Here is a 13068-nt window from a genome sequence, read left to right as displayed (position 1 = left end):
AACTTTAAAAAGTTGATTACAGTTTATTAAGAAATAGAGGTTTGTAAGAACTAATGTGGAGCATTTGCACATCCTCAAAGGCTTCCTGTCACGTTTCCTTTATTCTTTTCTAACCAGCCACCATCAGGGAATCCATTCCAATAATCTCTTCCTGCTTCTCTACTTCCAGAGTTCCACAAGTCTTTCCTCGGCCCCCTCACTTTCATGCTACCCTTCGACAATATCATCCAAAACCAAGCCAGTTTCCACATGTACACTGATAACACCCAGGTCTACCTTATCTCTTGACCCCCTCCACTGTCTCTGATTTGTCAGATCAACAGACCATTCAAGCTAGCATAAATTTTCTCTAACTAAATGCCAGATGTCATTGTCTTCGTCCTCTGCTACAAACTCCATATCCTAATCCCTGACTTTGTCTCTCTCTGTACCTACTGGCTGAGGCTGAAACCATTTGCAATAGCATTGTCACATTTGACCGTGAGATATACTCCATTTGCAAAGTTGTTCATCTCCGTCCCTGGCTTGGCTCACCTACTGAAACCCTCATCCATATTCTATTGCCCTACCAATGCAGCCCTGGCAGTTTTCCTATCTTCCATAAACTATCTTACAAACTGCCTCTTGTATTTGAACTTGCACTAATTCCTGATCATCCATCTTCTCTACACTCACTTACCATCACAGTCCTGAAGAAGGGTTACACCCAAAACGTCAACCCCTGCACGTCATGATGCTGCCCGGCTTGCTGTGTTCTTCCAGCCTCCTGCCTGTCTACATTGGCTTCTGATCAGACAGTATCTCAATTTTCAAATTCTCAACATTGGTGTTCAAGTATCCCAATATCCTAACCCCCCAATGTCGCCATCCTTGGAACAGGAGTCCGTGATTCAGCTCTTCAAGCCTGATCTGCCTTTCAGCAAGATCATGGATGACCATCTACCTAGATACCATTTTTCCTACTATCCATATCTGTGTATTAGTCTTCAGAAATAAATTTCAGCTTTGAACTTGCTCAGTAATTGAGCTTCTATAGCTATCTGGTGCAAAGAATTCCAAAGATTCACAACCTACTGAATGAAGCAATTCCTTCTCATTTCATTCCTGCCTCTTATTCTGGTATTATGTCTCCAATCTCTAGATTCACCAGCCAGAGGAAAAGTCTCTACATCCACCCTGTCATGCCTTGTGAAAATTTTATAAGTTTCAATAAGATTCTTTGAAACTTTGGAGAACACAGCCACTTTCTTCTATCTCTCCACATAAGACAATCCCACCATCCCTAAAGTTAGTCTAGTGAGCCTCTATTGCACTACCTGTATGTCAAGCACATTCTTCCTTAGGTAAGGTGACTATAACTGTACACAACACTCTGCAGTCTCATCAAAGCTCTGTACAATTAGAACAATATGTTTTACTTCTGTAATTAAACCATCTGGTGATGAAAGCCTGCCTATGTTTGATGCACCTGCATGTTATCTTTTAGTGACACATGAACAGTGACACCCACGTAGCTTTGGACACAAAGGCTTAGTAAAAAATCTTCTGAAAATCTAAATACATCACATACACTGATTCTCCTGTATCAATGCTAAAAATAATATCTTTCAAAAACTCCAACAGGTTTATCAAACATAATTCCCTCTTCATAGCTCCATGTGGATATTCCCCAAATCTATTATTTATTTGTGTCCAGTTATCACTCTTTATAATAGATTATAAAATTTACCTTACTATGACATTAAACTAACAATTTTATAATTCTCGTTTCTCCTTTTCCCAGCCTTCTTAAATAATGAGGTTATGCTTTCTACTTTCTGGACTGCAGGAATCTTTTCAGAGTCTACAGAATTTTACGAGGTAACCACTGTTGCATCCATTATCTGTATGAACACTTTCTTCAACATTCTGAGATGTAGATAATCAGGTTCAGGGAGTTATCAATCTTCAATCTAGTTAACTTCTCAAGTACCACAACCTTACTAAAGCTAATTTAATTTTAGTTTCACTAGTCCCTTGGTTACCTGGTATCTCTGGGAGATTTGATGTATTTTCTTCTCTGAAGTCAGATACAAATAATTGTTTAGTGTTCCTTTTTTCCTGTTCTTCATTCTAAGTTGTCCTGTCTCCACCTGCCCATGTTGGTCCTAACTGATCTTTTTTTTATTTTCACATGCTTAAATAAACTTTTACACTTTAGAGCTATGACTAATCAAATTTTTAGTTACATGTTGTCATAGCTCCTTATTAACTTTCTGCCAAATTTCATTTGTTAACTCTCCAGTGAAACAAATTCAGGTGTTTTACTGTTATAGCACTCTATAAATACAGGTGGGTTTTATTGTGAAGAATTCACAGTTGGACTTCACACACAACCAGCATTTGACAAGGTGATGGATTTCCTCCTGCTTATAAAAGTGGCTGATTCTCTAAATCTCTCACATGAATTTCATTAGTATCTCTACTACATGGGGAAAATGCCATATTGAATTCAGTCACAGTCTGTAACTGGCAGGAACCAATACTGTAACAGACTCTGGTCTAAATGACTTAAGCAACATGTCTGGTTATAAAAAATATAGAACAAAGAAACAGGTAATTCAGACACCAGTTCATGTCAGCATTAATACTTCATCCAGTACTCTTGCCATCCCCCCTCATCTATCTCTGTCAGCATCACCATCAATATCCTTCTCCACTATATGCTTATTTCATTATCCTTTAAATGTATCCAGACTACTCACCTTGAGGTAGGTGAAGAGGTTTGTTCTGCATTCACAATTGCATTTCTTGGAGGCTATCTTATATTAATTGGCAACTCCCCAAGAGTCCTTTGACAGAATGTTCCAAATGTGCAACCTCTAGCACAGGAACGAGGGCACATGGAAATATATTGCCATTCCTTCACTGTCTCTGGGTCAAAATCCTATTCCTAATAGCACAGGAGTGTTAAAAAAAAAAAGGAGCTCAATACCTGTTTACACTGGCAATTAGGGATGGGCAATGAATGCTTGCCTTGCCAGGGATGCACACATCCCATGAAAAGAAATAACAATTTTTATATTAATGACCTTTAGTTGTTGTTCTTTTCCACAAATGGAAGCACACCAGGAGTTACCCTTCAGCCTTTTAATTTCAAGAGAAAGAGCTTGTTCATCTTTTGCTGATGCATATAACCTTGCAGTTCTGAAACCATCATTTTAAATAATTTTTATACTCACTCTAGTGGCTGTATGTCTTTTTTATAATTTGACAGCCAGAACTGCACACAGTAACCTATAGATTTGAAATAATATCTTAACTCTTCAGTTCTATTCCTCACAAAAATAAACTCTGTTGCCTGCATCACTACATTTAGTGATTTGTGTATTTATACTCCCAGATCTCACTACTCCCTCACTCCCTGTGGATGTTCTAAATTATATGTGACACCAATATTTTGTTATCAAAATATATATCTCACATTTACTTCTTTTGAAATCTTAGAGGACCATAAAGCTGCTCTCTCATCAGAGAGAGTTGACTGGTGATAAATTTAACCTGAGGGTCCCTACGCCTTAGATAAGGGAGAGGTTAAGAAATTTGGATCTTTATGATAACCTCATCTGGTAAAGGAATTGAACCCATACTATTGGTATTACTCTGCAAACCAGCCGTCCAGCCAACTGAGCTAACCGACTCTATACCACTAAAGAATGTTTTTGTCAATTATATACTCAGTCAACAAGATGATTAATATTTTTCTGTAATTAACTGCAGTCCACAGCATTGACTGTCCTTCTGTGACCACAAATACAGAAATTCTATTTTGGGTTGTAAAGCCCAAATTGTTGCTTTAAGTTGTGATCAAGCTTGATGAAGTTTGTTTGTCCCCACTACCCATATTCTGAAACTTTGAATATCTGTCCTTTACCTGACTCTCTATTATTTTCATTTTTTGGCTGATTTTCTGTCTTTCAGTCAGCTAGCTATCCATTCCTGTACTTGATGTGCCCTGCACTTGTTTGTTATTCTAAGTTAAAAGCAAAATACTGTGGATGTTGGAGAAATGAAAACAAAAAACAAGAAAGCCTATAGAAACTCATCAGGTTTGGCAGCATCTGTTTCTCTCTCCGTAGAGTTAATGGTTTGAGTCCACAGACCATGATCCCAACACTGAATATTGAGCTCATTTCCAAAATTGTCACTGACCTCATCCCCTTTGAGATCACCCCTCCACAGCCTCCCATCTCATAGTTCCTCCAAAACCACACAGTCCACTTCTACCTCCTTCCCAAAATTGACCCACAAGACTGCCTTGATAGATCCATCTTTTCAGCTTCTTCTTACTCCACTGAACCTATTTCTTCATAGAGTTATGGAGTCACACTACACAGAAACAGACCCTTCAGTCCAAACATTCCATGCTGACCATAATCCCAAACTAAACTAGTCTCACCTGCCTGTGCTTGATCCATATCCTTCAAAACATTTTTTGTTCCTGCATTGATCCAAATTTCCTTTGAACGTTGTTAGTGTACATCCATCCACTTCCTCAGGAAGTTCACTCCACACACAAACCACTCTCTGTGTAAAAGTATTATCTGTCGTGTCTTTTTAAAAATCTTTTTCCTCCCACTTCAAAATCCCCCAACTTCGGGGAAAAACACCTGCCATTCACCTTATCTATACCTCTCATGATTTTATAAACCTCTATAAGGTCACCCGTCAACCTCCCATGGTCCAGTGGAAAAAGTCACAGTCTTTCCAGTCTATTTTTACATCTCAAACCCTCCATTCCCAGCAGCATCCTGGTAAATCTTTTCTGTACCCTCTCCAGCTTAATAAAATCCTTCCTATAGCAAGCTGAACAGAACTGAACACAGTACTTCCTATCTTGATTCTATTTCTTTTCTCTGCTCATTCAGTCTCGATTATTCTTCTGACACATTCCCTCCGTTTCACAATTTATAATTTCCTAGCCCTAGCTGCTTCCTCTTCACCATGAATATACCATCCCTCTAGTCATCCATCCCCATTTCAATGGTCTGAAAGTTCCTTTCTCCCTCGAAAAGAGGCCGGCACGGTCCCCATTCACCACCACATTCCACCCGGCTAAGCTCATTCTCACTTTGATCGATTCCTACTTTAACTCATCTCACTTTCTCCAAGTCAAAGCTGTGGCTTTGCATGTCCTCATGGATCCCAATTGTTCCTGTCTGTGTGTGGGAGCTATCTCATTCCCATCTTACTTGGGCTGCTTCCAACAACTCTTTCACCAGTACATTAATTACATCATTGATGCTGTTTCCATTTGTCATATGGAATCTGACCCTTTTGTTAATCTAGAAATGTTGTATATTGCCCCCGGCCATTATTCCTCTTTATCTCTCAAGAATTCAGAGAGTATGATCAAAGGTTTGCTTTTGAAATCTGTATTGGTTATTCATTTGTTTTTTTTTGGTGCCCTAGATGTTTGTCTATTTTAGCTTTTAGTTGGGATTCCTTCATTTTTCCAAAGCGGATGTTAAGCTATCTGATCCATAGCTCCCCGGATATGTTCCTGATGTTGTATCCACTGTTCAATCTCTTTGATAAGTAATGAAGCAAAATAATCATTTACTGCCAATACAGTGTCATTCTCATTGCCTGTGATTTTATGTGGACTATCCCAAATGATTCTGACTTTCCTTTGATATTTCTTTACCTGTACAATATTTTACTGTTTTATGTCTTTTGATAATTTAATTCAGAGTTATACAGCATGGAAACAGGCTCTTCAGTCAAACTGTCCTTGCCAACCAGATATCCTAACTGGCAAACTGGTCCCATTTACCAGCATTTGTCCCTTATCCCTCTAAACCCTTCCTATTCTTGTACCTGTCCACTTTGCTCCATCACTCGAGTTATAGGTGCATTTATTCACTCTCCCTCCCCAGCACACTTCATTATCCAGCTGTGTTCCCCACACTTAGTATCCAGCTCCTGTCCTTGCTTGTTCTATTGCCCCTATTACTTTCCCCAGTGCTCAGGATCTTTCCATTTATGTCCCAGACGGTCCAAAGATGTGCAGGTTAGAGGGATTGCTGATGCTAAATTGCCCATAGTGTCCAGGGATGTGCAGACTAGGTAGATTAGTGAGGAGAAATGCAGTGTTACAGAGATAAGGTGAGGGAGTGGGACAGGAGGGGCAGGGATCTGGGTGGGATGCTCTTGGGAGTGTTGGTGTGGACTCGATGGACCAAATAGCCTGTTTCCATACTGTAGAGATTCTATGGTTCTATAAATGTAACACTTCTGCCTCTCCTAGCCCCACGAGAGGTGTGAAGAAAGACATAATTTGTGGGGTCAGCTACCTCTAACTCCCGTTCTCCCGCTGTCTTCCTGACATCTGGAAAACCCAGGTTGCAGTGAATTTTAAATTGGGCTACAGATTACTTTCTATTTAAATATGTCAGTGAAGGTCCCATCTCTCCATGACACCAACGCTCAGGAGGCACAAAGACTGTTTCTTTAAGGGTGATAATGGTGGGATAGGTTTGCATTTTTAATTGTCTAACCACCAAATCCAACTTCTATCCTCTCCTGCCTATTGTAAGAATATTGCGGCCTCTATCCTATGAAACATTTAATGTTTGATGGAACAAGGTCACTTCAAGTCACAACGAAGAAACTCTACAACATCAGTCAGGTGGCAGCATGGATACGCATTCAGCAGGTTTGGCCCGATACTGTAAAGGTTTCTGGAGTCTCTGACCTTCATATGTTCCAGGATGAAATTGACTTCTTAAATTGTGTTCATTCATGGGAGATGAGCTTTGTTAGCCCAACCAGCATTTATTGCTTGTCTCTAATTACTGTCATCTTGAACCGCTGAAGTTTACAGTGGGTTGGTGCACCCACATCGCTGTTAGGGTAAGAGTTCCAGGATTTTGATCCAGTGACAGTGAAAAAATGGTGAAATAGTTACAGTCCAAAAAACCCCAGTAAAACTGGCAAATGAGATGTGCTGGTTTGAAGGATGTTGCCAGGGTTGGAGGATTTGAGCTATAGGGAGAGGCTGGATAGGATAGGGCTGTTTTCCCTGGAGGATTGGAGGCTGAGGGGTGACCTTATAGAGGTTTACAAAATTATGAGGGGCATGGATAGGGTAAATAGGCAAAGTCTTTTCCCTGGGGTCAAGGAGTCCAGAATAGATGGCATAGATTTGGGGTGAGAGGGGAAAGATATAAAAGAGACCTAAGAGGCAACTTTTTCACACAGAGGGTGGTATGGAATGAGCTGCCAGAGGAAGTGGTGGAGGCTGGTACAACTGCAACATTTAAGAGGCATTTCGATGGGTATATGAATAGGAAGGGTTTGGAGGGATATGGGCCAGGTGCTGGCAGGTGGGACTAGATTGAGTTGGGATATCTGGTCGACACGGACGGGTTGGCCTGATGGGTTTGTTTCCATGCTGTACATCTCTATGACTCCTCTTGAATGTTTCAAAATGGGAGATCCAATACAACCACTTGCATGTTTTTTTTAAACTGGATTTTCCTGTTGGGAAGTCAACATATTGTGGCTTGGAGGGGAATTGAAAATGGTGGTGCTTCCATGAATCTGCTGCTCTTGTCTTTCCAGATGGTAGAAGTCGCACTTTTGGAAAATGCTGTCAAAGGGCCCCTAGTGAGTAGTTGCAGTGCATCTGGTTGATGGAATACATTGCTGCTGTCACCATGAGCCAGTGGTGAAAGGAGTGAATATTCAAAGTGGTGGATGGGGTGCCAGTCAAGTAGGTTGCTTTGTTCTAGATGTTCTAACTTCTTGAGTGATGTTGAGGCACCAATCATCTAGGCATCTGGAGACTGTTCTATCACACTCCTGACTTGTGCCTTGTCAATGGTGGACAGGCTTTGTGAAGTCAGGAGGAGAAAACGAGGACTGCAGGTGCTGGAGACTAGTGTTGAGAATGTGGTGCGAGAAAAGCACAGCAGGTTTGGCAGCATCCGAGGTACAGGAGAATCGACGTTTTGGGCAAAAGCCCTTCATCAGGATTGAGGATGTGAGCCGAAGGGATGGTGAGATAAATGGGAGGGGGTTGGGGCTGGGGGAAGGTAGCTGAGTGGAGTCAGGAGATAAGTTTCCTACTGCAAAATCCCTAATCATTTACCACTGGAAGCTTATCCAAGTCATTCTGAAAGGCGAGTTATTTTAAAATAATTTTCATGGCTGCTGCAATAGGGGATTGTCAGGACCTTTTGAAGAGATGAATGAAGATGAATCAAGTATCCTTCTTTATATATCATTGTATTGTGGTTCATAATCACTAACTACAGTACTTCAGTTTATTCACTCCATCATTTCCTAATAATGTTCAATAAACCTAAATTCTATCAAAATGAAGCACAAGTGCCTATTTTAATATTTGTTTCAACTTTGAGATCTGGTGCTAAACAGTCATTCATTCATATTTATCCACCCAAAGAAAAAAGAAAGGTTATATATGTACATGGCAGCAACTTAGCTTGCCACCATGTTCATCACATAAAGAGATGTATCAGGAACCTGATAGTATTGACTGGGGATACTACAGTTCAAGTAGGTTAGATGGGTCAGTTTTTGTTCAGTGTGTGCAGGAGGGTTTTCTGACACAATAGGCCAGCAAGGGGCGATGCCATATTGGATTTGGTCCCGAGCAATAAACCCGGCCAGGTGTTAGATTTGGAGGTAGGTGAGCACTTTGGCGATAGTGACTACAATTTGGTTATGTTTACAATAGCAGTGGGCAAGGATAGGTACATACCGCAGGGAAAGGGGTATAACTGGGGGAAAGGCAATTATGATGTGATTAGGCAAGATTCAGGATGTATAGGATGGGGAAGGAAACTGCAGGGGATGGACACACTTCAAATGTGGAGCTTACAGTTAGTAAGTTTGTGGATGACACCAAAATTGGAGGTGTAGTGGACAGCGAAGAGGGTTACCTCAGATTACAACAGGATCTTGACCAGATGGGCCAATGGGCTGAGAAGTGGCAGATGGAGTTTAATTCAGATAAATGCGAGGTGCTGTATTTTGGGAAAACAAATCTTAGCAAGACTTATACACTTAATGGTAAGGTCCTAGGGAGTGTTACTGAACAAAGAGACCTTGGAGTGCAGGTTCATAGCTCATTGAAAGTGGAGTCGCAGGTAGATAGGATAGTGAAGAAGGCGTTTGGTATGCTTTCCTTTATTGGTCAGAGTATTGAGTACAGGAGTTGGGAGATCATGTTGCGGCTGTACAGGACATTGGTTAGGCCACTGTTGGAATATTGTGTGCAATTCTGGTCTTTCTATCGGAAAGATGTTGTGAAACTTGAGAGGGTTCAGAAAAGATTTACAAGGATGCTGCCAGGGTTGGAGGATTTGAGCTACAGGGAGAGGCTGAACAGACTGGGGCTGTTTTCCCTGGAGCATCAGAGGCTGAGGGGTGACTTTATAGAGGTTTACAAAATTATGAGGGACATGGATAGGATAAATAGACAAAGTCTTTTCCCTGGGGTCGTGGAGTCTAGAACTAGAGGGCATAGGTTTAGGGTGAGAGGGGAAAGATATAAAAGAGACCTGAGGGGCAACTTGTTCACGCAGAGGGTGGTACGTGTATGGAATGAGCTGCGACAGGATGTGGTGGAGGCTGGTATAATTGCAAAACTTAAGAGGCATTTGGATGGGTATATGAATAGGAGAGGTTTGGAGGGATATGGGCTGGGTGCTGGCAGGTGGGACTAGATTGGGTTGGGATATCTGTTTGGCATGGACAGGTTGGACCGAAGGGTCTGTTTCCATGCTGTACATCACTATGACTCTATTCAAGGAACAGCTACTGCAGGTCCTTGATACATATATACATATTAGGCAGGGATGTCGTTATCGAGAGAGGGGGCCATGGTTTACTTAAGAAATTGAAGCTTTTGTCAAGAGAAAGAAAGAAGAAGGCTTATGTGAGGATGAGGCGTGAAGGCTCAGTTAGGGGGCTTGAGAGTTATAAGTTAGCCAGAAAAGATCTAAAGAGAGGGCTAACAAGAGCCAGGAGGGGAAATGAGAAGTTGTTTGCGGATACAATCAAGAAAGGCCTTCTGTAAGTATATCAGGAATAAAAGAATGACTAGAGTAAGATTAGAGCCAATCAAAGATAGTAGTGGGAAGTTGTGTGTGGAATCTGAAGACATAGGGGAAGCGCTTAATAAATACTTTTCATCAGTATTCACAGTGGAAAAGGGCAATGTTAGTGAGAATACAGAGATACAGGCTACAAGATTAGATGGGATTGAGGTTGACAAAGAGGAGCTTTTAGCAATTTTGGAAGATTTGAAAATAGATAAGACCCCAGGGATTTATAATCATCAGGAAAGGAATAATTTGATTAAGGATAGTCATCATGGTTTTGTGAAGGGAAGGTCATGCCTCACAACCTTATTGAGTTATTCGAGAATGTGACAAAACAGGTGGATGAAGGTAAAGCCGTTGATGTGATGTATCTGGACTTCAGTAAGGCATTTGGTAAGGTTCCACACGGTAGGTTAGAGCACAAACTACGGAGTTTCAGGATTGATGGTGATTTAGCGGTTTGGATCAGAAATTAGCTAGCTGAAAGAAGACAGAGGGTGATGGTTGATGTGAAATGTTTATCCTGGGGCTCAGTTACCAGTGGTGTGCCACAAGGATCTGTTTTGGGGCCACTGCTGTTTGTCATTTTTATGAATGATCTGGATGTGGGCGTAGAAGGATGGGTTAGTAAATTTGCAGCTGACACTAAGGTAAGCAGAGTTGTGGATAGTGCTGAAGGATGTTGTGGGTTACAGAAGGACATAGATAAGATGCAGAGCTGAGCTGAGAAGTGGCAAATGGAGTTTAATGCAGAAAAATGTGAGGTAGTTCACTTTGGAAGAAGTAACAGGAATGCAAAATACTGGGCTAAGGGTAAAATTCTTGGCAATATAGATGAACAGAGAGATCTCGGTGTCCAGGTGCATAAACCCCTGAAAGTTGTCACCCAGGTTGATAGGGTTGTTAAGAAAGCATATGGTGTGTTGGCGTTTATTGGTAGGAGGATTGAGTTTCAGACCCACGCGGTCATGCTTCAGCTGTACAAGACACAAGTAAGGCCACACCTGGAGTATTTCGTACAGTTCTGGTCACCGCATTATAGGAAGGATGTTGAAACTTTGGAAAGGGTTCAGAGGAGATTTACTAGGATGTTGCCTGGTATGGAAGGAAGGCCTTACAAGGAAAGGCTGAGGGAACTGAGGCTGTTTTCGTTGGAGAGAAGAAGATTGACAGGTGACTTACTTGAGACGTATAAGATAACCAGAGAATTAGATAGGGTGGACAGTGAGAGCCTTTTTCCTCAGATGGTGAAGGCTAACATGAGGGACATAGCTTTAAATTGAGGGGTGACAGATTTAGGACAGATATCAGGGGTAGTTTCTTTACTCAGAGAGTAGTAAGGGCGTGGAACAACTTGCCTGCAACAGCAGTAGACTCGCTGATGTTAAGGGCATTTAAATGGGCATTGGACATACATATGGAGAATAAAGGAACAGGGTAGGTTGGATGGGCATCGGATTATTTTCACAGGTCAGTGCAACATCGAGGGCCAAAGGGCCTGTACTGTGCTGTAATGTCGTATGTTCTAAGTAGGAACACACATACACATGCTTTCATTCCCAATGATAGAAAATAAAAGTTTATTGAGGATTTCCAGCACCAAATTAGAAGTAGTCTCAACTCCCTTGGTGCCTCAATTGCATCAGTCCTTCCACAACAGTTTCAGCAGCTTAGATTTGTAGATTTTGAAACAAATTGCTCGGTAATTTAAGCAAGAGGTTTGCATTACATCAAAATATTATTTCATTGTATCAGGAAACAACCAAATACAAACACACCTGAAATGTTTTAACTGTATCTTAGCATACAGAACAATAATTTAGTGTTCATTTTTGCTACACAGCATAATGCAGTTAATGAAGTATTTTATCATTATTTTGCAAATATATAGCCATAGCAAGTACATTGCCCATTACCAAGACCTTTTCTCAAAGCTTTAGATTGGATTATACATATTATAGAAACAATGACAATGCTGACTCTTGGACCGGCTCAATAGGAAAAATGTGCAAAGTGCATTGTACATACCCTAGGAAATTCAAGTGTCTAGAAACATTGCATTACCATTTGTCAGTCTAATAAACACATTCTCTCAATCTCTTTCTTTTAGAATTTAAGAGTCCATTAGGAAAGGTTGTCAGTGGCTATTCCCGTCTGGAATTTTTTTTGCTGTTGAAAGATTTGACGAAACGTTTGCTCCATATTAACAAATTTTCCAGGGACATTAATTTTAAATTCAACTGAGGTTTTGTTTCAATAGGAGTATTGAATGAATATAAAATGCATTTGCTGACCGAAGTTTCAGGGCAAAGGTTTTTTTTAGTTTCTGAGTTTTATTTATAATGACTACAATAACTGTTAAAAAAAAACAATAAATCTTTAAGCCTGCAATCCCAGGAGCACCTGCAAGATCCATGCTGCTAATTTAAATGCCCTAAGTGTTAAGGGAATACAATTTGAGAAAGTCTCATGGAAAGGGGGATGGATTAACTGTACAGAATGGGAGACTACAACCTTTTTTATGCAACATGGAGGAGCACTTTTGACCTTTTAAAGGAAAGCTTCAGCCTGCAGACATGTTTCAACCAGATGGGAAAGTTTTGAAAGTTTTCTCCACTTAGTTTAAGGGCAATCAGTATCCTATGTAAGGGTTCCAGTTTGAACAGAAGATGGAGACCAATTGGCTCATTGATTCAATGCTGGATCTGGGATGGACAACATAAAACACTATTGGCTCCTGATATCACCTGTGAAAACTGCTCACTATTTCACCATCATCACAGAATGTGACACTTACCCTGCAGCCCCTACTGGAAACCATTCTCTTAAACCTAGCTCCTCCACTGTACCACAAGTGTAAGGAGCTCATGAATTCCTTTGTAACTAACATTGAGACCATTCGAGCAGCTGCCTCCACCAAATCCTTCTCCTGTCCTAGATCATCAGGTCTTCCTAC

The 13068-nt window shown here is 40.9% G+C and overlaps 1 long non-coding RNA gene across 2 annotated transcripts in view; it reads left to right on the top strand.

Annotated features, from left to right (window-relative positions):
* LOC148151824 (uncharacterized) overlaps window positions 1–13068 on the top strand; it is a 68728-nt gene that overhangs the window by 3775 nt on the left and 51885 nt on the right. For both annotated transcript variants that reach the window (XR_015759530.1, XR_015759528.1), the window contains exon 2: window positions 1784–1860. This is a non-coding gene — a long non-coding RNA (uncharacterized LOC148151824). The remainder of the gene's footprint in view (window positions 1–1783; window positions 1861–13068) is intronic.

The sequence above is a fragment of the Chiloscyllium plagiosum genome, unplaced genomic scaffold (assembly GCF_037043375.1).
Source record: "Chiloscyllium plagiosum isolate Xiang-an unplaced genomic scaffold, Cpla_swu_hap1 HiC_scaffold_2, whole genome shotgun sequence".
In the NCBI taxonomy this organism is placed as follows: domain Eukaryota; kingdom Metazoa; phylum Chordata; class Chondrichthyes; order Orectolobiformes; family Hemiscylliidae; genus Chiloscyllium; species Chiloscyllium plagiosum.
Note: the sequence above shows the minus strand (reverse complement) of the source record. Positions and strands in the feature narration are given on the sequence as shown.